The sequence below is a fragment of the Palaemon carinicauda genome, chromosome 38 (genome assembly GCF_036898095.1).
Source record: "Palaemon carinicauda isolate YSFRI2023 chromosome 38, ASM3689809v2, whole genome shotgun sequence".
Taxonomy (NCBI): Eukaryota; Metazoa; Arthropoda; class Malacostraca; order Decapoda; family Palaemonidae; genus Palaemon; species Palaemon carinicauda.
Window position 1 is genome coordinate 3,918,079 of NC_090762.1, and position 27,621 is coordinate 3,945,699.

General features: G+C 36.9%; 1 pseudogene; it reads right to left on the reverse strand.

Annotated features, from left to right (window-relative positions):
* Positions 1–27,621, reverse strand: part of LOC137630037 (unconventional myosin-Va-like) — a 173,540-nt pseudogene that overhangs the window by 79,323 nt on the left and 66,596 nt on the right.

The following is a 27,621-nucleotide window of genomic DNA, read 5'->3' on the forward strand; positions in this document are numbered from 1 at the left end:
GGATGAAGTCAGACCCATGGAGGTGAAGATCTGAAATGAGAAAAAAAGGGTAACTTTTTTTGGCCAAAAAAAATTGTCCAAATTTCATGAATTTTTTTGGGTACCCAAATGAAATAGGAAGTGGCTAATTTTTTTAGGGAATAAACATATGTTATCCTAAAATAGAAATATGTAAAAAAATCTTCATTATTTTGTAAATTACATTTATATCAGGGGCCATATCTAAAGGTAATTTTTTGAGTACTTGGAAATTTCGTAAAAAAATACATATATTTAATATATAATATGATATTTATGCAGGTAAAAATATACCAAAATATCACAAATTCTATAGGGAACAAGAATATATATAGATAGGGCAGCTTACGCTTCGGATATGTCCACAAAATGGCCGCCAACCACACTGACTCAGACTCCCTAATCTGCCACTTGAAATGTAGGAAGGGTATGTCAATTTCAAGGTGTTATTTACTAATCTAATTATTATTGGATATGCATAAAAATTGTATGGTGGGTTGCTGGATAATTGTCGATTATTTTACGTTTATAAAATTAAAATTCTGACCCAAAAAATTTTTTTTGAAGGGAAATAAAATCGAAAAAAAAATGTAAAACAATATTTTAGCTAAAAAAATTTGATGATATTCAATCAAAAAAAAAGTAAACAAAATTTTCCGACAAATAAACATCTAGAGGAATCATTACTCTGTGATAGTTCCTTAGTACGTAGTAATTTTGAAAGAATTGAGAAAAAACGAAAAAATGGCAATCACCGGAAAATCGAACACATACCTATATATATGCCATATCTGGCTAAAAAAAAGATAGGCATGGGTAGCCAGATCATCTAAAAACACTTTCCAACACTATAAAAATATAAGTTTTGCGACACTACTTGCCAATTCCTTACGGTAACATGACTAAGCAAAAAAATGCAAAACAAATAAAAAGGGGCACTCGTGGAAAAATGGCCATTCTAATATACGGCATTTCAGAAAAAAAAAATTTCAGCCACGTGCTAGGCAAACCATCAAGGCATATTTTCCGACAAATTAACATATAAATGAAATATTACTCTGTGATAGTTCCTTAGTACGTAGTAATTTTGAAAGAAATGGGAAAAAACGAAAAAATGGCAATCACAGGAAAATCGAACACATACTTATATATATGCCATATCTGGCTAAAAAAAAAATAGGCATGGGTAGCCAGATCATCTAGAAACACTTTCCAACACTATAAAAATATAAGTTTTGCGACACTACTTGCCAATTCCTTACGGTAACATGACTAAGCAAAAAAATGCAAAACAAATAATAAGGGGCACTCGCGGAAAAATGCCCAACATTCTAATATACGGGATCTCAGATAAAAAAAAAAGACATGCACGTGTTAGCCCAACCATCAAGGCACACTTTCTAACACATAAACATGAAAAAAAAATCAATAATATACGGCAATTCCTTACTACGTAGTAAATTTTTACAAATATTGAAAAAAAAACAGAAATTGGCAACCGCAGTTAAATACCCAATATACCAATAACTACGTCGTATCTGACAAAAACAAAATCACGCATGGGTAGCCAGATCATCTAGACACACTTTCCAACACTAAAAAAGCAAAAGTTTTACGACACTATTTCGCAATATCTTACGGAAAAATGACTTGGCAAAAAAATGAAAAAAAATGAAAAAGGGACACTCGCGGTAAAATGCCCGACATTCTAATATACGACATCTCAGATAAAAAAAAAGACATGCACGTGTTAGCCCAACAATCAAGGCACACTTTCTAACACATAAACATGAAAAAAAATGAATAATATACGGCAATTCCTTACTACGTAGTAATTTTTACAAATATTGAAAAAAAAAACAGAAATTGGTAACCGCAGTTAAATACCCAATATACCAATAACTACGTCGTATCTGACAAAAACAAAGTCATGCATGGGTAGCCAGATTATCTAGACACACTTTCCAACACTAAACAAGCAAAAGTTTTACGACACTATTTGGCAATATCTTACGGAAAAATGACTTGGCAAAAAAATGAAAAAAAATGAAAAAGGGGAACTCGCTGTAAAATGGTCCTCGTGGTGATGAACGACATTTTAACTAAAAAAAAAAACATGCACATGGTAGCCAAACAATCCACCAAGACTTTCCACAACTGATAACCTATACAAGTTGCACCATTCTACGACAATTTCATAATACGTAATAACTTTGATAATTATGCAAACTACCTCAGAAGGGTAAACTCGGACGCGAACGACCCCGATGCGTCTCAGAAATCGGGGAAGGAGTACAGCTACAGCAATGCACATCTGGACACTACTAGAGCGTGTAGGGGAGACACCTCCTGCAGGTCGATCACCCACAAATTCAGTCACAGGGGTGAGTCACGTGAGAAAAACCTGTTTTTTTTTGACGCTCGGGGTCGCAAACGACCCACCGTACCTATCCAGGGTTAAAAAGAAATAACTTTTACATAATATATGTGGTGGCCTGGTGGTAATGCGCTCGCCTGTTGATTGCCAGACTGGGGTTTGAGTCACGCTGAAACTCGTTAGCTCCTTTGGTAGCTGCAACCGCACCATTCTTGTGAGCTAAGGATGGGGGTTTTGGGGGAGCCTTTAGGTCTATAGGCAGAGTCATCAGTAGCCATTGCCCAGTCCTCCTTCATACTAGCTTGGGTTTAGAGGAGGCTTAGGTGCTGATCATATGTAATATGGTTAGTCTCTAGGGCATTGTCCTGCTTGATAGGGTAATGTCACTGTCACTTGCCTGTCATTCATGAGCAGCCTTTAAACCTTTAAACAAACAACATTCTACCGCATATAAGAACGACACAACAAGATTGGTATATTAATTCAGAACCATAGTAAAATGAAAAAAAAAAAAACAGTTCTACCATTTTTTTAATATTCACTGAACTGAACTACCGTAATGGGTTAAAAAATATTTCTACATTTTTTTTTATGCCAAAGTTATTTCAAAATTAATGCTTAACAAATCTACATGAAAAAAAAAATAGTTTTTTTTTCTTTGAAATGATTAAAAAATGTTATTTTCATTAGTAAAATAAATTTTTGAATATACTTACCCGATGATCATGTAGCTGTCAACTCCGTTGCCCGACAGAAATCTACGGTCGGGATACGCCAGCGATCGCTATACAGGTGGGGGTGTACTCACCAGCGCCATCTGTGGTCAGGTACTCCAGTACTTCTTGTCAACAAGACCTCAATTTTCTCCTCGGTCCACTGGTTCTCTATGGGGAGGAAGGGCGGGTCCTTTAAATCATGATCATCGGGTAAGTATATTCAAAAATTTATTTTACTCAATATTAATCTTACCCGATGATCATGTAGCTGATTCACACCCAGGGTGGTGGGTGGAGACCAGTACACATGTTAACAAAGAAGCTAAGTATCCCGTATTTCATTTTATTAGTTATTCAAAATAACAATATAAAATAAATAAGTACCTGGTAAGGAAGTCGACTTGAACCATTACTCTGCCTTTAATAAGTACGTCTTCCTTACTGAGCGTAGCGGTCCTCTTAGGATGCTGAACGACTCTTAGGTGCTGAAGTATAAAGGGCTGCAACCCATACTAAAGGACCTCATCACAACCTCTAACCTAGGCGCTTCTCAAGAAAGAATTGACCACCCGCCAAATCAACCAGGATGCGGAAGGCTTCTTAGCCGACCGTACAACCCAAAGACAACAATAAAAGTAATCAAGAGAAAGGTTAAAAAGGTTATGGGATTATGGGAATGTAGTGGCTGAGCCCTCACCTACTACTGCACTCGCTGCTACGAATGGTCCCAGTGTGTAGCAGTTCTCGTAAAGAGACTGGACATCTTTGAGATAGAATGATGCGAACACTGACTTGCTTCTCCAATAGGTTACATCCATAACACTCTGCAGAGAACGGTTCTGTTTGAAGGCCACTGAAGTAGCCACAGCTCTCACTTCATGTGTCCTTACCTTCAGCAAAGCAAGGTCTTCTTCCTTCATATGAGAATGAGCTTCTCTAATCAGAAGCCTGATGTAGTAAGAAACTGCGTTCTTAGACATTGGTAGCGAAGGCTTCTTAACAGCACACCATAAGGCTTCTGATTGTCCTCGTAAGGGTTTTGACCTTTTCAGATAGTACCTAAGAGCTCTGACTGGGCAAAGTACTCTCTCCAACTCGTTACCCACCAAGTTGGATAGGCTAGGGATCTCGAACGATTTAGGCCAAGGACGTGAAGGAAGCTCGTTTTTAGCCAAAAAACCGAGCTGCAAGGAACATGTAGCCGTTTCCGATGTGAAACATATGTTCCTGCTGAAGGCGTGGATCTCACTTACTCTTTTAGCTGTTGCTAGGCATACCAGGAAAAGAGTTTTTAATGTGAGGTCCTTGAAAGAGGCTGATTGGAGCGGTTCAAATCTAGATGACATCAGGAACCTTAGGACCACGTCTAGATTCCAGCCTGGAGTGGACAACCGACGTTCCTTAGAGGTCTCAAAAGACCTAAGGATGTCCTGTAGATCTTTGTTGGAGGAAAGATCCAAGCCTCTGTGGCGGAAAACCGTTGCCAACATACTTCTGTAACCCTTGATCGTAGGAGCTGATAGGGATCTAACGTTCCTTAGATGTAACAGGAAGTCAGCAATCTGGGTTACAGTGGTACTGGTTGAGGAAACTGCATTGGCCTTGCACCAGCTTCGGAAGACTTCCCATTTAGATTGATAGACTCTGAGAGTGGATGTCCTCCTTGCTCTGGCAATCGCTCTGGCTGCCTCCTTCGAAAAGCCTCTAGCTCTTGAGAGTCTTTCGATAGTCTGAAGGCAGTCAGACGAAGAGCGTGGAGGCTTGGGTGTACCTTCTTTACGTGAGGTTGACGCAGAAGGTCCACTCTTAGAGGGAGAGTCCTGGGAACGTCGACCAGCCATTGCAGTACCTCTGTGAACCATTCTCTCGCGGGCCAGAGGGGAGCAACCAACGTCAGCCGTGTCCCTTTGTGAGAGGCGAATTTCTGAAGTACCCTGTTGACAATCTTGAACGGCGGGAATGCATACAGGTCGAGATGGGACCAATCCAGCAGAAAGGCATCCACGTGAACTGCTGCCGGGTCTGGAATCGGAGAACAATACAATGGGAGCCTCTTGGTCATCGAGGTAGCGAACAGATCTATGGTTGGCTGACCCCACAGGGACCAAAGTCTGCTGCAAACATTCTTGTGAAGGGTCCACTCTGTGGGGATGACCTGACCCTTCCGGCTGAGGCGATCTGCCATGACATTCATATCGCCCTGAATGAACCTCGTTACCAGCGTGAGCCTTCGATCTTTTGACCAAATGAGGAGGTCCCTTGCGATCTCGAACAACTTCCTCGAATGAGTCCCCCCCTGCTTGGAGATGTAAGCCAAGGCTGTGGTGTTGTCGGAGTTCACCTCCACCACCTTGTTTAGCTGGAGGGACTTGAAGTTCATTAAGGCCAGATGAACCGCCAACAACTCCTTGCAATTGATGTGAAGTGTCCTCTGCTCCTGATTCCATGTTCCCGAGCATTCCTGTCCGTCCAATGTCGCACCCCAGCCCGAGTCTGATGCGTCCGAGAAGAGACGGTGGTCGGGGGTCTGAACAGCTAACGAAAGACCTTCCTTGAGAAGAATGCTGTTCTTCCACCACGTTAGAGTAGACCTCATCTCTTCGGAAACAGGAATTGAGACCGTCTCCAGCGCCATGTCCTTGATCCAGTGAGCAGCCAGATGATACTGAAGGGGGCGGAGGTGGAGTCTCCCTAACTCGATGAACAGGGCCAGCGATGAAAGTGTCCCTGTTAGACTCATCCACTGCCTTACTGAGCATCGGTTCCTTCTCAGCATGCTCAGGATGCACTCTAGGGCTTGGTTGATCCTTGGGGCCGACGGAAAAGCCCGAAAAGCTCGACTCTGAATCTCCATACCCAGGTAAACAATGGTCTGGGATGGGACGAGCTGGGACTTCTCTAAATTGACCAGGAGGCCCAGTTCCTTGGTCAGATCCATAGTCCATCTGAGATTCTCCAGACAGCGACGACTTGTGGGAGCTCTTAAAAGCCAGTCGTCTAAATAGAGGGAGGCTCTGATGTCTGCCAAGTGAAGGAATTTCGCAATATTCCTCATCAGTCTGGTAAACACAAGAGGTGCCGTGCTTAGGCCAAAGCACAGGGCTTGGAACTGGTACACAACCTTTCCAAAGACGAACCTCAGGAAAGGTTGGGAGTCTGGATGGATGGGGACGTGAAAGTATGCGTCTTTCAGGTCTAACGAGACCATCCAGTCCTCCTGCCTGACCGCTGCTAGGACCGACTTCGTCGTCTCCATCGTGAACGTCTGCTTGGTGACATAAGCATTGAGCGCACTGACGTCCAGCACCGGTCTCCAACCTCCTGTCTTCTTGGCTACCAGGAAGAGACGGTTGTAAAAGCCCGGGGATTGATGGTCCCGGACTATGACCACTGCCTCCTTTTGTAGCAAGAGCGACACCTCTTGTTGCAACGCTAGCCTCTTGTCCTTCTCCTTGTAGTTGGGAGAGAGGTTGATGGGAGATGTAGCTAGAGGGGGATTGCGGCAGAACGGAATTCTGTATCCCTCCCTCAGCCACTTCACAGACTGAGCGTCTGCACCTCTGCTCTCCCAAGCTTGCCAGAAGGTCTTGAGTCTGGCTCCTACAGCTGTCTGGAGAGGAAGGCAGTCAAAACTTGCCTCTTGTGGACTTGGACCCCTTCTTGGACTTGCCACGGTGACTGTCTGCACGGGTACCTCCTCTGCTGGAGGTTCTGCCACGAAAGGGCGGGATGAACCTGGAAGCAGGTGTATCAACTGCTAAGGGGCGGTAAGGTTTAGGCACGGAAGGTAAGGTCTTAGCCTTACGTGCAGAAGAAGCCATGAGGTCATGCGTATCCTTCTGGAGAAGAGAGGCAGCCATCCCCTTAATTAACTCCTCCGGAAACAGACACTTGGAAAGAGGAGCAAACAGCAACTCTGACCTCTGGCAAGGGGTGATACCAGCAGATAAGAAGGAGCACAGATGTTCTCTTTTCTTGAGGACCCCTGATACATAAGAAGCCGCAAGCTCGCCAGACCCATCCCGTATTGCCTTGTCCATGCTGGACATGATCAGCATGGCTGAGTCCTTGTCAGAAGGGGAAGTCTTCCTGCTTAAGGCTCCCAGACACCAATCGAGGAAGTTGAATATCTCGAAGGCACGAAAGACTCCCTTTAACAAGTGATCAAGATCTGAAAAGGACCAGCAGATCTTCGAACGTCTCATAGCCGACCTGCGGGGAGAGTCAACCAGACTTGAGAAGTCGGCCTGGGCAGAGGCAGGAACCCCCAAGCCAGGTTCCTCTCCCGTGGCATACCAGACGCCCGACTTAGAAGCCAGCTTGGGAGGAGGAAACACAAAAGAGGTCCTTCCTAGTTGCTTCTTGGACTGCAACCAATCCCCCATAACCCTCAAAGCTCTCCTTGATGATCTGGCGAGAACAAGCTTGGTGAAGGCAGGCGCGGTAGTCTGCATGCCCAGAGCAAACTCGGAGGGAGGAGAACGAGGGGTTGCAGACACAAAGTGTTCAGGGAACAACTCTCTGAACAAAGCAAGGACTTTGCGAAAGTCTAAGGAGGGTGGCGAAGACTTGTGTCCTTCAACATCAGAGTGAGGATCATCTAGATGAGCAGCTTCATCCTCAGAAACCTCCTCACCCGACAGGTGAGTTGTAAGAGGCAAAGGCAGAGCAGCAAGCTGAACGGCTGAATCCTGCAGAACGGGTGCATGCGTACCTGCGGATCCATCATCATGCCTCTGCTGGACAGACTGTGAGCTGGCAACAACAAAAGCAGAGGGCCGGTGAGAGGGAGGGTCTGCGGTGGGCTGAGGAGCATGCGGTGTGGTATGCAGAGCATGCTGTAAGGCATGCAGCTCATGCTGCATGGCATGCGGCTCATGCTGCATGGGATGCGGCTCATGCTGCATGGTATGAGGCTCATGCTGCATGGTATGCGGCTCATGCTGCATGGGATGAGGCTCATGCTGCATGGTATGAGGCTCATGCTGCATGGAATGCGGCTCATGCTGCATGGTATGCGGAGCATGCTGTAAGGTCTGCAGAGCATGCTGCATGGGCTGAGGAGAATGCCGCATAGTGCTGGAACCCGGCAACTCCCGATGCGGCAGCTCACGCATGTAAGCAGAAGGTGCAGCACGAACATGCGTCTGGCAGTGAGGACTGCGCAACGGTGGAGGAGCTCTCACAGGAGGAGGGATGTTAACCTTCTCTGCATGATACTCCTGCATAAAAGCCGCAAGCTGAGACTGCATAGTCTGCAGCATGGACCACTTAGGGTCTACTGTGGTTGGAGCAGAGGCCTGTTGAGGGACCACTCTACCTCTCTTGGGAGGTGTGCAGTCATCAGATGACTGCGGCGAGTCCGAACTGACCCAGTGGCTACACCTGGGCCGTTGGACTAGCTCGGAAGGGACTTTACGCTTGAGCGGTCGTGAGACCTTAGTCCACCGTTTCCTCCTGGAAACCTCTTCCACAGACGAGGAATGTAAGGGCTCATTCGTCTGGGAGTGGAAGGGACGATCCTTAGCAGATACGTCCGCAACCACTGAGGATACATCTGTGCGCCGATCAAGGCCTGCCGAACCCTTTGGTCCTTCGACATTGCTTCTCCCCTGGGCTTGGGAGCTTGCAAGAGGTCCCGGACTGGGAGGACGACTGGCACGCACAGATGCATCCTCATGCGCAACACTGACACTGACACTATGCACAGCACTAGCACTAACACTTCCCACTGCACTCTTCGCTTTCAGCTCTCTGACATCTGCCAAGAGCTGATTGCGGTCACTAACCAATGACTCCACCTTATCACCGAGAGCCTGAATGGCACGCAACATATCAGCCATTGCAGGCTGAGCACTCGTAGCAGGTTCGGGGGTCACCACCACAGGGGAAGGAAAAGGTTGAGGGGCATGGGGAGAGGAAATATCCAAAGAGCGAGAAGAACTCCTCCTATCTCTCTCCTTCTCTAACCTACGAGTATATCTGAGGAATTCATTAAAATCGAATTCCGAAAGCCCAGCACATTCCCCACATCGATCTTCCAATTGACAGGATTTTCCCCTACAATTGGAACATACGGTGTGAGGATCAACAGAGGCCTTCGGAAGACGCCTATTACAAGTCCTAACACTACATCGCCTGTATTTAGGAACTTGGGAATGGTCAGACATCTTGACTTTTAGAAGTAGTCAAAGGGGGAATTCCAAAGTAAAGCAAAGATCGTTAACCAATGAATCAAATTAATACCAAAAGCTTGCTAAGCTAAGGCTAAAGCTTCCTGTACAGCGAAGGCTAAATTTCAGAGCAAATACTTCACCAAATCGTGAACAAAAGACTCCAAAATCAACAGCGTATCCATGTAGGTCTTGCCGGTGGCACGACAGAGGAAAAATTGAGGTCTTGTTGACAAGAAGTACTGGAGTACCTGACCACAGATGGCGCTGGTGAGTACACCCCCACCTGTATAGCGATCGCTGGCGTATCCCGACCGTAGATTTCTGTCGGGCAACGGAGTTGACAGCTACATGATCATCGGGTAAGATTAATATTGAAAAATTTACAGGTACAGTAAAGTAAAAAAAAAAAAAAAAAACTAAAATAAATGGCCTGGTTCAGTTGTATCTCACATTTGGCATAAAATTAACACGGAAAATATTTTACCTCTGCACTTATAAGGGTAGTTTGCAATATATATTAGAGAAATATGGAAAAATATCTAAAAAAAAATATGATCTGTCATTTATCCAATAAAATACTTACCGCTCTAACACGTCGCATGTGCTCGAAGGGTTGCCATGCCCAATTGCCACGGGCACAAGACTGCAACCTGATAATAGTATATTTGAGACACTGATAGCGAACTCTCTTGAGCCATCCACGCATACATGCTTGGATTTTGATGGCAGCTGCGGTTTGACGCATATGGTGGACACGTCTGTAATGAAGGTTAGAAATTTCTTTAATGATTTTCTTGATGATTTATGAAGCAGTTATGGTATATGCCTGACTTGGAAGTTATTCTATGGCTTGGAAAGGTGGGTTCAATAAAGGCATAACTTCTAGTTCTTATATACAGTATTCCAATCATTTTTGTCAACTTAGGGCAGTTACTCTTAAGGCTTTGTGTACTAGACATATTCTAAGTAGATTTCAATAAATTATTAATACTATTATTTAGCATAACAGTACTGTATTTTTCTTCTGTTCTGCTATACTTCTCCTGTATTTATGATTCAGTTTAATGATTATGCTTTAAGTTTCCTTACTTTATGTTATCTACAAATATTTCAATTGAAAATTCTATGAATAGATTATACTTCTCCTGTATTTATGATTCAGTTTAATGATTATTCTTTAAGTTTCCTTACTTTATGTTATCTACAAATATTTAAATTGTAAATTCTATGAATAGATTAAGATAGTTTTTATCTTTACATTACATAGCAGTTTTAAAATAATCATTTTGCATGCATACAATATACCATTACTAATTAGCAGTACAGAACTTTACTGTGCAGTACATCTATAAAAAAATCATCAAAAACAAAATAAATAAAAAATTGACACCTGAAGCAAATTATATTAACAGATTCCTTCTACAAACCTTCTTGACATCAGGCCTCTGGTGTATCTCTGAATAGTCATGGCTGCATTTCGCACAGTTCTGTAACGTTTGCGATGAATAAACATACGAACATTCTTCTGAATCATGACACCGCAAGCACAGAGTCGGTCAGCTCGTAATTTCTCCATGTAGGCAACCTGTCCTGCTCTGAAGAAGATTTTGGTGCATCCAAACTTGAATTTATCTTCATCCTGTCGGTATAGGAAATAACATTTGGTTCATCATGAAAAGTAATGATTTGATTAAAATTACTTCCATGTTTTCTAATAAAAGTACGTAAAATTCAAATATCAGTTGAAATGGAGATATTAAAGGTATGTACTAATTTGTTATCTCATCAAAGTCCGAATCTTCATTTCAAGCACCTTAATATGAAAATAACACACTAATAATAAAATAGGGTTAAAACTCTGATACATACGCTGATCATATAGCATATGATCTTCTGACATGTAACCCGTACATCATTCCTTTGAATATCTCTCGAGTTGCAAAGTACTCGATACCGACAAAGAAATTCATTATAAGTCTACCTGTAAGGATATACATGAAGTCAGTCACCATATAAAAGAAAAGAAGTTTAAGCTGAAAGGGAGAATTGTAGTTCATATCTGTGATATTACACTCCGGATTAAGCTCTCTCCAGAACAATAGCCAAGGGTAAAATTACCATAAGCGGAAGCCAGTATTTCTTAAAATTCCCGTACCAGCTGAACTCAGTTGAGTCCCTGATTAGGCTGAAGGAACATAGAGAGTAGAGGTCCCCTTTTTGTTTTGTTTCATTGTTGGTGTCGGCTACCCCCCAAAATTGGGGGAAGTGCCTTGGTATATGGATGGATAGACACAAGGATCTTTTTGAAGTTTTTATAGTTTATATATGAAAAATCTATTCTAATGTTCTTACTGTTCTTGAAATATATCATTTTAATTGTTCATTACTTCTCTTGTAGTTTATTTATGAGTTTTTCCTTTTTCCTTTTCTCACTGAGCCAGTTTTCCCTGTTGGAGCACTTGGGATCATAGCATCCTACTTTCCAACTAGGGTTGTAGCTTAGCTATTAATACTAGATAATAATAATAATAATAATAATAATAATAATAATAATAATAATAATAATAATAATAATAATAATATATAAATAATTTGCAAAAAAAAAATATATACTAAATTTTGGTGAAAATCATTTTGTAAAATGAGCATTCATACAACCGGAAATACTAAACTAAAGAGAAACTATTTAATGGTCATCCTTGCATTACTATTGAGGTTATTGTTCAAAAACTTAAAGAAGCTGTGATACTACTTTACAGTCTCATATATTTAACTATCTTAGTTTTTTTTTATGATTTTTATTGCATTTATAGAGTATTGTTTTGTGTACCATGTATGTTTGCTTAATCATATTCCTTTTTCTATAATGGGCATTATATTCATTGGAAGTCTGGTCTTTTAGGCCTAATAAAGGAAGAAGAATTTACACTTCTTTTACAGCATGAAATAGATATTTCAGATCAGAAGTGGGAAAAGATGCAGACAAAGAAGATCAGAAGTATCATTAATGTACTGTACATCACCTTGATGGGTATCCAGCAGCACTAATTCTAACAGTTTCCAAGACGCCACAAGCTCTCAGCTGTTGGATGACCCTCATTGGATCGAAGGTAAAAGACATCTTATCATTGTTAGGCTTGATGCACCTCACATAGTGAGGAGTTGTACTGTTCAGCGTCGCCATCAGGAGGCTCAGAGATTCGTGGAATTGAGACCCAACCTGAAATCATTGATAATTTTGTTGAAGCAATTGCAGCTTATCATGGATACAAACTAATAAAATACCTTCTTAAATAAAGATTACATAAAATGATATATCTTAATGTTCTTTATAACATATGCATAAGTTTCAATGCAAACTAACATTTCAAACTAATGAACATGGAAAGTTAAATTTATCCCTCAAAATTATAATTACCGATTTTTGTGAAAATCAATGTCTAGCAATTAAATTGCAACTGATAATGAAACCCTCCAAGCAAAATCTCAAACAAAACAATAGAATATGAGCAAAGATTGGACCCAAATATTTCAAAATAATAAGTAATGGAACTGGAATGTATTTTTCATTGTCAGAAAACCTACACTTTTCTTCATGTCTTTCGACTTGGCAGGACCTGCTGGCATGACTTTCACTTTGGTCTGAGCGCCTTTAGCTTTCTCAGTCAAGAGGGAACGTACTAAGGGATACTGTAAAGTTTAATGGAAAATTCATTAACTGCAACGTACAAAATAAATGATACATCTAAAATAATTTTCTCATCATTATATAGAAGTACTTCAAGCAACATTAAAATTTCCAGTACCAAATATTTACCAACACTTTGAAACATTAAACTAATTAAATAATTAATAGTCATCAATATTATATTGAAAATAATAATAAATTTGTCTTACCTGACTAGACTTAAGTATATTTACACAATCCTCAGAGACCGTGTCCCTATTTTTCTCTAAAAATCCAGCACATTCATAGACTACTTTTATCACCAAAATGCGCGATAACAAAGGATGTATTGGAAAGCCTTGGCTTGCTAAAATGGTCCCACTTTTTGCACTTGTCATACAACTTTTCAACCCAAGATTGATCTGACCCTTTGGGCATCTGGAGAGAAAGCAACAATATTATTATTATTATTATTATTATTATTATTATTATTATTATTATTACTGTTATTATTATTATTATTAGCTAAGCTACAACCCTAGTTGGAGAAGAAAGATATTATAAGCGCAAGGGCTCCAATAAGGAATATCAGCCCAGTGGGGAGAGGAAATAAGGAAATAAACGATATAAGTAGTAATGAATAATTAAAATAAAATATTTCAACAGCATTAACAATAAAGCAGATATTTCATATATAAACTATAAAATCAGGTATCAATAGACACTGAAAATCCTTATTACTTCATTTCAGTATCATTACATAGTATCAGGTCTCACCATAAAGAGAGTTAACAAAACAGCAAACTTGACTCGTCAAGAAGAACCAGTATGCCCAGCTTGCTTTCAATGAGATCAATGCAAGGTTGATTGTCATAGAATTTAATGAATTCCCACTCGATCTGCTCCTTCACATATTCTTCCTGCTCCAGTTTAAACACATGCTGTGAAAGTTAATAAATGTCAAGCAAAATACAGTGCAATATATTGGATTAACAAAATATATGAATTATCACTAAAACCTTCAGCAAATTAAGAATACTTCACAACAATAAAAAACATTTCCAAGATATGAAAACTACATTGTGGGTAATAAAGTTTTACTTAACTATAATTCAAATACAAAACAGAAATCTAAGTCTGGGTAATGGATATTAAAATTCAAATTTTCCAAAAATAGCAAATTTTAAAAGTAATTTGTAATTTTCTTGCTATGCAAAGTCAAGTCCCTTACAAAGGGGAATGTCTCCAAACCAAAGGAGTTAGAACGGCTGTTTAAATCGTAAACGAGGTAGTTAACAGCAGTATGAAATTTCTATTCTTTTTCTATTTCATTTGGAATGAAAGAAGTGCAACTAAGTGCCTTTCTTGCCATAACAAATTTGAAAATAAACTTGAATAAAACAACTGTTCAAAACAAAATTGCTGATCAGTATTAAAGCTATGTCTTTTCTTACCTGATTGAACTGTTGCTGTAACTTCTCATTTGCATAGTTGATACAAAACTTAATTTCAAAGGTCTCAAACCCATAGATGTCGAGAACACCAATGAATCTGGAAAGAATAGACAAGGATGAATATGAGGTCTTATATCATGACAAATAGGTTTCATATTAATAATGTGATAATATCTACATTGTGCAATCCAAAAAAATATTTAAAAACTTGGCAAATTCTATTAAAAGCTATTATAGACTATCAACACAAGAGTTGCATTTTGAATTGTGTCATGCAATGTGAAATTTGGGTCATTCCAACTAATAATCTCCATGAACAAAGCATGGTAAAGGGATAGTTGTGTTCAGTGACTGCCCAAGTTTATAAACAAAAGCCTTTTTTGATGCTTTCTTAATCACCATGCTGTATGAATAATATACAGTATACAGTAACATAATACTGTTGTATACAGTATACTATTTTGGATTTTAGTTTATCTTAAACTTGAACACATCAAGAAGTTACTGTACTTGCAACGAGACTAAACTGAATAAAAGAGCATAAGGATAACCAGCAATAAGGATAATAAGGTTAATAAGGATAATGCGGAATAATTAATGAAATACTGATATATGTAATAAACAGACTGAAATGACTTGTAAAATGTTGTGAATAACAGAAATGAAGAGGAATTAGAAAATTATGAGGAATGGGAAAAACCTTTTAGCCTCTGGACCAACATTTCCTTTACTTGAAAAATGACTCTACATTGTATTATATCCTTTTATAATGGTATCAATGTATGTATGTATGTATCAATGTTCAAGAGTGGATAATAAAATCAGCAGTTGAGGAATCAGCTAATGAGGAGGCTCTGTACTGTAAATAGAAATAAATATCTTTCATCCTGCTCTCGGGGAGATGAAAACCAACAAACCTGGATTTGTCTGTTATTCAAAATACAGAAGAAAGGTGCTTTAACCATCTTACCTAAAAGGCTGAGTCTTGGCAGCAAAACATTTGTTGATTTGCGATACAATCCAGTCGAACACCTTGGCGTAGATATGCTTTGCTAAAGCATCTCTAGAAAACGTTGCCTGGAAGAGAGAGCATCAATCATTGTAATAAATACTGAATAAATAAGAGAAAATTATGGACATTACAGTTTTCCTATTGTGACATATCTAACCAAGAAACCTGATTCGTAACTAAGCAGATTTTAAAATGTTCTAAAAAATTATCAAAAGATCTATCTATTTATCTATATATGTACCAAACATTATGAAGTTAGATAATCAATACATATCCCTAAAGACACAAACCTCTGCTGTTGTTAAAGGCTTCGGGAAAACTTCTCTTCCGCTGACAATCTTGCGGTGACACAGCCATTTTCTTAAGTCATCCACATCAACACCCAATAAATGGGAGGCTATTTGCATTGATTCATCATTCTTCTGCAAAAATCAAATTCATTATTTGCAGTTATATGTTGCTTTGTTTGACTGGTAGGCTAGAGAGTCGTGAACTTCCTTATTAAAGAAAAAGAACAGGCAAATATCTGGATTTTTAATGCATAAAGGCACCAAGTCCAGATCTTTGAAGTTCAACTTTTATATGCAACGTTTTTAAGTTATCCTTTGAGTAATATGTGACAACTGAAATACAGTACAGTGGTACCCCAGTTACTAGGCAAATGTATTCTTTCTTGTATTCACTGAACTTATGGTGTCATAATTTCTTATTTATTCCTATACATTTATCTGTCTTGCACTCTTTAATGAATTCTTAAAGTATTATCAGCTTTTTATCAAATAATGGTTAACATATCGTCAAAACAACTAATTTCTCATTCATAAGCATTGTAAAGAATATTAGAGTAACAGCCACAGATACATCAACTTGAAAAGGGAAAGCATATCCAACTACACTTCCAAGAAATACTTAGGGCACTTTCCATAACATTGGCTTTTTAAATATGAGAACAGGCTTTTCTTAGCTCTCAATGAATAACAAATACAGTACTGTATATCTAAATACTAAAGAATATATTTGTTTATACATATACACAGACATATACTGTAAAAACTGATACTCACATTAATAGTTGAAGAATCAGTACCCGATTCATCAATGACAACATTGCCCAGATGTAGAATTCCAGCTAAAACCCTATAAATTTGGTCCTGCGAATTATTGTTAATGCCGAGCAGGTTAAATGCTTGGCACGTTTCATGGAAGTTAGCACCATCATCAACACCATCAATATGGGGGCTGAAACCTTGGTTGAGGTAATCTTGGTGACCTGAAAAATAAGTGTCGCTATTAGCCTCGGTTAATATTGTACTATATCTGTTCCCAAGTTTCAGTGAAATAGAGGTAAAGTAAAAGAAAATACTGAGTGCATAACATTTACAAAATTTATACGCAAACTAATTTGGCCAAATCAAGATATAAATGTGCAAATTAAGGGATTGTCATCATGAAAATCTAATTTTTTATAGATATAAATCTTGGAAATTCAGGAATAAACACTAACCTTCACCATAAAAAAGTATTTAATAACTTATCTATGTACTACCATTTATTGTACTTGCATCTTCTACATCTATGTTTTCTTTTAACCGATAGCATTCAACAGAATTATTTCACTTGATACAAATTTGTATTTTTCAAAAGCTTATATAGTATAAATGTTGCTATACATTACGAAAGCATTTCTTGCAAATCTACAGATTGCAATTATTAACAAACATAATGCAAATCCAAAGTCTTTCGTTGTTCAAGTTTATTTTTCCGGGTACAGAAATACTTCTCCTTCCTACATTAAATTTCTATTTGCATTTAACTTGTAAATATACAGATTGGCTTCTCATTTTAGTCAATTGATAATGTTTAACCTTGAAACCCAGGCTCATTCAAAAACACTAGTCCACTCCCAAAACAATACAGATGCATATCAAACAATTCTGCTACGTATAATGCGTTCGCCCCCTCTGTTCTATAAATGGGAAAAACACAGCACATTAAATTGTTTTTATGTATACCTGGAATAACTAGAAATGTTAAAAGTTTTAGGCATATGGCCTGGCTTGAACATTATATATATATATATATATATATATATATATATATATATATATATATATATATATATATATATATATATACTGCAGTACAACACACACACACACAAATTCATTTCCATTACAAGCTCTACTTGCAGATGGCATCATTACCATGATGCCAAGAAACCTGAGTAGTAAAAGCTGATAAGGAAGTATAAACAAGTGCGTTTTTAACAAGAAAAAGAAATAGAAAACATGGAATGCTTTAGAAAATAGAAAAGATACTACAGACAGACCTGCTTTGTTACACGAATACAGTAAAGGGACATAAAAACTTTCAAATTGTGTCTGTGTAATAACACTATTGCAGAAATATATAAGCCAAATTGTTGGAATTCTATTTCCAGAGACAGTGTAGATATTAGTAAAAGGAAAATGAAGTTTAACTTGTATTATAAAGCTCCACAAATACCATATGTACTTGAGTGATCAAATTTTAATGAGATTTGATTTCCTGAAGAGAATTAAAAGGATTGTTTTATATCTAAATGGTTAAGCAAATGAAATTTTTTGCTCTGATCCCTGTGTTTGAAACTCAGGTTGTGTAGACAAGATTGTCTTGAACTTTCTTACCTAACTAGTCATTAGAGTATGTATATAATCAAAACTAAATTTAAATCACAAAGACAATAATGAAGAAGGATTTCAAATGATTTTCCTGAGCTATGAAAAGAAAAAATTGTATCTACGACTGATTACAATTCAGGCGCCTAAAACATGAAACACGGGTGTTTTTTTTTACATGTGTACTCTATTCATTTTACTCAATGAAATCTTCTCAAAAATTATTATAGGAAACATCTCGCTTACAAACTATCAGAACTACCCGTCAAGAACCAAAGGAAAATATAATGAAAATACTGTATTCTTTCTAATGTTATAAAATATCTCCTATGTATTCTACCTTTTGAAAAGAAGTTTAATTCAAAATAACTTTACAATGAAGTCTTAATTCAAAGTGAGCTTTGAAAGTACAGTACAATAAATTCTAATGAACATTGATCTGGTAAATTCTTCATGTCAACGATAAGTGTAAATGAATGAAGTACTGTATTGAAGCGAAGTCAAACTTGGAGAGGCAAACAAGGAATAATAAAATAAAAATCATCCTAAAATTTCAAGTCTTTGAATTCACGGGTGTTTGACTGTGTTTTTCATTGAAGCTAAAATAGACTCAAGTGTAAAGAGAGATTACTCGAGCGCCATATGTGGATGAGATCATGGGGAGGGGTAGATGGAGATGGTTTGGGCATGCTCTTCGCACTCCCCAAAAGAGATTAGTTCACCAAACATTCAGCTGGACTCCACAAGAGACTAGAAGAATTGGACGACCCAGACCTACATGGCTGAGGACTCTGAAGCATGAAGTCAAGAGATGATGGGTGGAGAGGTATTGAATCAAAAGCTCAAGATATAGACGACTGGCGAAATCTAACCGAGGCTCCTTGTGGCAATAGGCGTAGGAGGAGATGATGATGATGCAAAGAAACAGAAGAATCCTTAGCTAATAACAAACACTAATCCTTTCTAACAAACTTCTTCAAAGCTTTACTTGTCTCACTTGATAAATAAAAAAATAATTACTGTACAATACAAATTTCCCACAATAAGACTTACTGTATATTCTACAACTAATTACATGTATTTTGACAGACCTATCCATGTGCAGACTTAAAATGTGGGGTCACACATTACAGGGTCTTAAAACATTACTCAAGCACATATGGTATTGTAGATGCATCTAATATATGGCCACAGCTTATTTACTTGATTTGAATCATTCATCTTAATCTAAAGGGTTTTTTAAAATTTAGCTTTTTCCCGACTCTAAATTCATGGAAAGCATTGATAAAATCTATTCAAATTGTTCTTGGATGATTATTCAAACTATAACTAAATATCATTGCAAGTTTAAACATACAACATTAGCAACCTAATGGCCTAATTTAGCTTCTGCAATATTTCCTTTTACTAATTAAAATATACAAAACAAGCACATGTTGATAAAACTTCTTTATGAGAAGCTTTATCAGAGCAGAGAGGAAACTTTCAATTGAAGCCAACTGTAAAATCCTCTCTCAAGACAGCCAAAATGTGTCATGCTAAATAAGCAAAGCTCATTTCATTATTTTTTTTTTCTTTTGTGCAATAGCAACATCGCCACACACTCATCGCTCACTGAACCTCACCCTTTCATTTCTTCCTGGGTGTCACTTGCGAAACTGCGTGAAATCCTTGGAATCTTTCAGGAACTCCCATAGAAGAGGACCGCTCGATATCAACACACTTTTTTGTACTTCGTATAATGAAGCATTAATGAAAACACGAGTAAAGGTAACCTGTATGTTAAGTACAAAATAAAGTCTGAATCATACCTAACAGTATAAATAATATACTGTATTTACAGCATCCTTGGTTCAAATAATTAAAGGTCATTGCAAGCCAATAGGGCATGAGGGATACTGTAGGACCTCAAAAAATTACTGTTCATAACCAATTTTATTCAAATGTAAAATTAATATATAATGTACTGTATAGAGATAAAGAATAAAAATAAGTACGGTACTAATTAAATGTCTTCTTTAGCTTCTTAATAATAAATCCCAAGACAGTACAAAGATCGAATATCTCTCAAAACAACACGTGAACCTTATCCTTAGGCTTACACCTGACTCTGTAGTTAACAAAGGAGAAATATTTACTTCTATGTTCAAGCAAACGTATCTGCATAAAGCTTGCTTTATTTCAATATGATGATAAAAGAGATACCCTTTAACTAAGATAAAGAATATATGTAGATAATAATAGGAGGACTACTGTATATTTTAAACATGACAACTTTTATCAACTGCATGCAAAAATTTTGCATCTTATTAAATGAGTATCTTCTCCTCTAGCATCTTCCACATTACAGAAAAAATAATTATTTTCCTAAATTCAAACGGGTTCAGCTTGTCAAATTCTCAATCACCTATTGGCAACTTAAAAAATTCTTCCTATGACTTCATTGTGTAGATATAGTAATGGTAAGCAAGAAAACACTATATGACGATGATCGTCGTCATCCTCATTATAATCATTATAGTTAAACCCTAAAGAAATGATAGGCAAGACATCATTATCATCATTGTAGTTTAACTCTAATGAAAACTGTATTTTCTGCCTTGTATCCCTCCCTTAATCGGCTGAGGATGAATTGGCTATTGCATCCGATCATTTATCACAGTAACTACTATCAGTTTTTTTTTTACAAACAATAATTGGTAATACCACTAAGATAAAGTAATACCCTTTAACTTTAATTATTCACGAATACAGTAAACAATCATCTTATGAATACTGTATCTTTACAAGTTTCAGTCGGCTATAGCCAATACATAACAAATGTGACTGTGCCCCTTCCTAATACCTATATAATTACTTTTTTCTCTATGTTTTACAATGTCCTTTAACCTCAATAAAACATAATGGAAAAAGGGTAAAATAAAAAATTAATTGGAACCTATCCCTGAAATAATCAAAGAAAGTGAGAGACCATAATTCCCAAAAAAGGAGATTTAAAAAACAAAGGAAAATAGGAGCATTCATAGAATTTAAAAACTTGGTAATTGTTCTTACTAAGCTTGTTAATCACTTTTCAAATGTCTTTTGTCACAATTTGCAATAAAATACCTTTCTTCTCCAATCTGCATGAAGGTCATCATTTGCAAAATCTTTTAAGTGGATAACTGATTTCAAAAGTTTATTATATCCTAATGTACAACCTCCTACTCAAGTATCCATTCTCTGTAAGGCCACCTTACTTTCTTCACCACCTCTTTTACATATCCTCCTACTACTGTTATCTGATAACTTTGGAAGAACTGATGAATTTCTTCCAGCAATATTTTTTGTATGAACCACAAGCAGCCCGTCGACAATCTATATGAACTTTACTCTCACTCTTCAAATTTCTTGCTTAATGATAAAAGTTTCAGTGAGTCACTAATAATAAACTATTTTCTCTTGACAATTTCATTTTAAAATACAAAAACTTCATTTCAACTTGGGAACACTTTATATTCTACATACAGTTGTCCTTGTTACCACATGGTCTCAGAATTTTGTCTGTCATATTGTTGTTAACTTGATACAAACAAACTTCTACTGGACAGCTACTGCACGCTGGCTTTTCTTTCAAAATAGAATTACCACAATTATCATGTTTTCCCAAGGAAAAAGCCAAAAACCAACAAGCCCACAATTAAGGCAAAATGATTAAAAGATAAATTCAACTACTGTTCAATATTTACGCTATAATATCTACAAAGAAAATTCTACTTTCCCACGTATTAAGCGCTTTCAATAATAGATGTTGTAATTTGTATAACCACATAAGTTGAAGACCTATATAATCTTTGAACTGAAAGGTTTTATACACTAAACATCTTATTAAGGTGATATGGTAATAAAGTAATCACAATTCTGGTCCCAAGCTAAAAAATCTTCAAGAAGACTGTCTTGACAAATATCATTTACATAAATGTAACAAATGGCAGGACAGGACGATCCAACACGGAAAACTTTAGTTCGCATTTTAATTTTAGAAGCCTCTTGCTGTTTTTATTGTCTGCCTTTCCAACCGAGTTTGCAACTACAGTATTGTGATTCTCCGATACTTGCTATACCCATCTCTAGCTTTATTTATTCAATTTTTTGAGCTTTCTGAAATCAAAGTCCCCTATATTGAACAATAAGACCCTGTGCAAGAAACACTTGTCCTTTAGATATGATTAAATCATTCCTCACTTACTGAATCTTGGGAAGACAAGCCTGAAAACACAACATTCCCTAAAATAAAGTCTTTGTAATCAATGGTGTCTGCTTTTACACCATATAACTGGGAGATCGATCAGTTTCAGATGATCCTTTATCAATATCTGACTTAAAAATGTAGTAGCGTCAATCAGTAAAATGTAAGAGCTATTGTAATCTCCTTAGTACTAGCCAACATATGCTGTATAAACATCTCCATGAATGATTAAGTATATACATAGATATAAATTTATATAAGATTTTCTAAAATGCAAAAAGAATTAATCTTTCCTACACTTTTCAACTACTTATTACTTGACACTTTGAAATACCTCTAATGTCTCCAGAGTAGATCTGCAAAAAGTATCGCTACGAGTTCCAAAGGCAAACAATCCTTTTCAATGGGATATAACGAAACGTCATCTATAAAAGTACGAAGCAGCTACTATGTTCATTACAACTATATCCATAAATGAACATGTAGGCTACTATAATTGTTCACAGCATATCAACTCACTAATATAACTATTTGCCATATTCAAAGCAGTTATAAATCACAATTTAGTTATGTGAATAATAATGAATACAAAAAAATTGACAGCAGTCTGAATATCTTAAATTCAATGGATCATATACAACAGATATCAAACATACATGGAAGCAGGAATTAAGTATATCTGAGGTATTAAACCTGAATATTTGCATACTATTGACATTATTCAGTGACATTTCTAGATGATTAAAAAACATTAAAAGTGGAATCTTACCTAATCTGAGGTGTTTTAATTTTTCCTCTGAAGCAACAGCACACAACTGGTAAAATATAGGATAATTTCTCTCATCTGGGGCCTGTGATAAAGAAAAAACATTATTCTAATCAAACAGGAAGTCATCATGTCAGAAGGCAATCAGTAAGATGAGAATCACTGACACGTTACTTACAATAAGCAGTTGATCATTTAAAAGCTACGTCTGATATGGTGTGGCATCTCGCCATTCTGATCTTAACTATAGTCAATTCTTTTTAGTGAGGCAGATTTGCACCGACTCGGAGAGGTGCCCTTTTATCTCGGAAAAGTTTCCTAATAGCTGATCGGTCGGAAGGTTTTTTGGTCCGAATACTTCCGACCAATCAGTTATAAGGAAACTTTTCCAAGATGAAAGGGTACCTCTCCGAGTCAGTGCAAATCTGCCTCATCAAAAAAAACTTACTATATTATCTATCTATCTATCTATATATATATATATATATATATATATATATATATATATATATATATATATATATATATATCAATAAATGTTTCTCTCCCACAAATAATCTTTATAACTTGGAATTTATCTGATGCTCTCATCTGTACTATAATTTTCTTTACTAATCAGAGACGTAGAAATATCTACCAGTATAAATGGATAACAATCCACGGTGCTATTATAGTATGCTATCTACCGCCGATTTTGCATATCTACCACCCCGCTGTGACTATAGTATGATACCTACCATAGGTCCCTAAGAATTCGATCTACTTGCTAATCCGCCTCTAATGAGGAGGATCACTACCGACTTGATAACCTAACCTAACTCAACCCAACCTAACCTAACCTACAAACTGCTTATAATTATGCACCCATGTCCTAACCCAACCTAACATAACCTACAAACTGCTTATAATTATGGATCCATGTTGTTCTTCCAATAAATATTATTAAACTATCATTAGAGTCCAATGAAGATAACATACTGGTGGTAAGTAATCTGTTTGATAATCCTCATCAAACAGGAGGATTAACATTGACGGTAGATAACATACTTTGTGGTAGATACCATACTATAGTAGAAATTCGACGGTAGATAGCATACTATAATAGCGCCCAATCCACTCCCATCCATCTCCTGCTCTGATTAAACCAATATATCAAAAATAATATAGAAAAAACTTCATACAGTACAAACTTTTTCACTGAATAAAGAAATTAGAATAGTTATTATCTATCTATATATATATATATATATATATATATATATATATATAAACTACAAGGCTTTCTATCCAACATTAAATAAGTCTTTTTACCTGGAAGACCACTTTTGACTTTTCCAAAAGGTAAGTTCGCATGTTGGCGCCCATAATAGAATAATTTCGAGTAGAGTCCAGCTCAATAAAAAATTTCCAAATCTCGAACTGTTATTTCTCGTGGTTTTAGCATTGCCAATAGCCTGAAATATACAAACCAATTGTAAATAAAAAGTGTCCACACAAATGATACCTGGTACATTAAGCCAGTCAACATCTGGTAACAAATACCAACTATTATTATTATTATTATTATTATTATTATTATTATTATTAGCTAAGCTATAACCCTACTTGGAAAACCAGGATGTAATAAGCCCAAGGGCTCCAACAGGATAAAAGAGCCCGGTAATGAAAGGAAATATGGAAATAAACAAACTAAAAGAGATGTAATGCATAATTAAAATATTTTAAGAACACTAATAACATTAGGTATGAATATCTAAATCCTTTACTGACAGTACCAAAATATTCCATAAAAAACATAACAGGATAATTTTCATATCTAAATCAGTATTGCCTATTTTGTTTAAATTGCGAGAATACTAGAGAACTATTAATATGAATCATGACCTTTACCATATGGGAATAGGAGCATAAAATTTGATTAATTAGAAACAAAGCAACCACATTAAGCATCAACTAGACTTTACGTACTTACTTAAACCAAGTGCGTACATAAAGTTTAGTTCATACTTAGTCAAGTTGCTTTGTTTCTTTTGAATAGAATTTTATGATCATATTCCTTTATGGTAAATGGGGGTTCAATTAGCATGTAGTGTACAGTATTGAACAGTACATTGTTCCTACGGTATTGGAATTTTATTGATAAATTCATAAGTTGCACATCACATCCACAGAATAGGTACAGTTGTCCCTCATTATCGGCCCTCTGCCTTATATCAGAGAAATGTATCTGGATAAGGCATCCCTTGTGATGAAAGCAAGATTAAATATGCTCAACTTAAAAGCAAATTTCAGGGGAAAATATGATGACAATTTGTGTGACTTATGCAAAGAGGAAGAAGACACCACCGAACATTTATTTTTATGCCCAAAGTTAGAACAGCTAAAGAATGTAGAAATAAGTTTAGGTATGCGGAAAAATCCTAGCAGAGATCTGGCTGCATTTATAGATAGGGCAATGAATATAAAAGAAGAGTTTAAGAAGCCCAAACCGATTACCACAACAGGTTGCCAAAACTGATGATAGCAAGGTGTTATCCTATCCAATTTCAAAGTAGAAGGGAATAAAAGTAAAGATTGAGAACCTCATTATGATATTAATTTATTTAAGGCACAGATGATATAAACTTAATAACAATAATAAGAATAAGCTTAGAAGCTTTGCACCTATCTATAAAGAGATAGAGTGCCCGCAAACTTACTTTGCGGAGTGAGCAATAAGGAACCAGGAACCAGGAACCATCAAAAATCATGAAAGGAATACCTTTCCTTTAGTAAATCATCACAGCTACTTACCTCCATGATTGGATTGGATGCCAGAATCTTTGTCTCTACGTGCGTTTCCGAATCGGCCGAACCCCCCACACTGGCGAAGTATCTCATTGCGTACTTTGCCGAGACTGTCTTTCCAGCACCCAATTCTCCCGAGACGATAATGCTTTGGTCCTTGTCCTCCCTATTACGATGAATAGCAATATTGGATAGGGTACAATACAGTAGTGTATACAAAAATTAACAGTTGTTGAAAATATTCACAATAGCATGAATAAACCTTCTAAGCAGGGAGGTATCACAGGGGAGTGTACTAGGCCTAGTACTAATCCTATTGTTTATCCATACTATTAGTCTATCAAAACTATCACAAAGACATGGAGTGAAGAGCAAGCTTTTTATAAATACACAATTTTACTTCTTAATTGATGACACTGATGATACAGTCGAGATTTTAATTGCCCCTACTAGTGTTAGAGAATGGATTACAAACTACTACACAATAAATAAAAATGAAACTGGAGTTTGTGGTGATAAGAAAGAAAAATAAAAAGACAGGCTGTGGTGTCTAAGAAACGTCCCTGGCTGGTGTTCTGCTGGATGGGAGATCGAGTATACTCAAACTCAATAGATTCTTGCAGTGTCTGCAAACACACAATATTAATGAGCTAAGGATGGAGGGGCGGGTTTGGGGGAGCCTATAGGTCTACCCGTGAGTCATCAGCAGCCATTGCCTGGCCCTCCCTGGTCCCAATTTCTGGGGCATTGTTCGGTAAGGGTATTGTCACTGTCCCTTGCCTCTGCCATTCATGAAGGGCCTTTAAACCTTTAAAACCTTAGTGAAATATAAATATATATTCTACCTAATAACATCTGGGCCTCGATATTTATCAAGTTCGTTACTTAGATGTATCGCTAGACTATAATTTGTGTCTCAGTGGATGTCATTTTAGAAATTTTGTTTTTGCAAAGAAATATCTGGATGGGTGTGAGGAAACTTGTGAGTAATCGACTAGAGTAACGATTTATTAAAACATAACTAATGTATTACTTCAGAATTCACATCATAAACAGAGGAGCAAGATTGATAAAATGTGTCTAACCCCGAGAAAGTATTTACCCCTGGTACTGCCTATTCACCCTAGAATTAATTTTAAGGTATTCCATAGTCTCAGCAAATTATCAGCACTAGACATCCAACATATTTCAGAGAACTATTCCACATCGTGGAGGTAACAAATCATATATAGACAAGAATATTTACGAGTTTTTGAGCTTTCCAATATGCGTATCTAAGTGCACATCAAACAGGTAAAAAATCGTGTAGACAATAATATTTACGAGTTCTTGATCTTTTAATGATTGTATCGCAAGGCCCCACAAGACATCCAAAGGATTGATAATATTAAGGCTTTTCAAAGGAGGTTGAAGGCTTTTTTTTCTCTTTTAATCGTGGAATCTTGTGGTACCCTTCTCATGGCAATCAACAGATTACGCAATACAATACTCTAAATACTTAAGAATGTATATGACAAACAAACTTTGTAGGTCTTCCAATGAACAGGGGTGTTTTTGTGTGGTACAGGACAAGGAAACAATCGAATAACTGCTTTTAAGGAATTTAAATCAAAATTTTTGGGGAAGTATTTAATCTAAAACTAAAATGTATGAATGAATAAAATTCGCGTGTTTATTCAGGTAGATAATGAATCAACACTTGACAAGATTCATAGCAAATTATAAAGCTTTTATATATAAGAGACTAAAAGTATAATATTCAT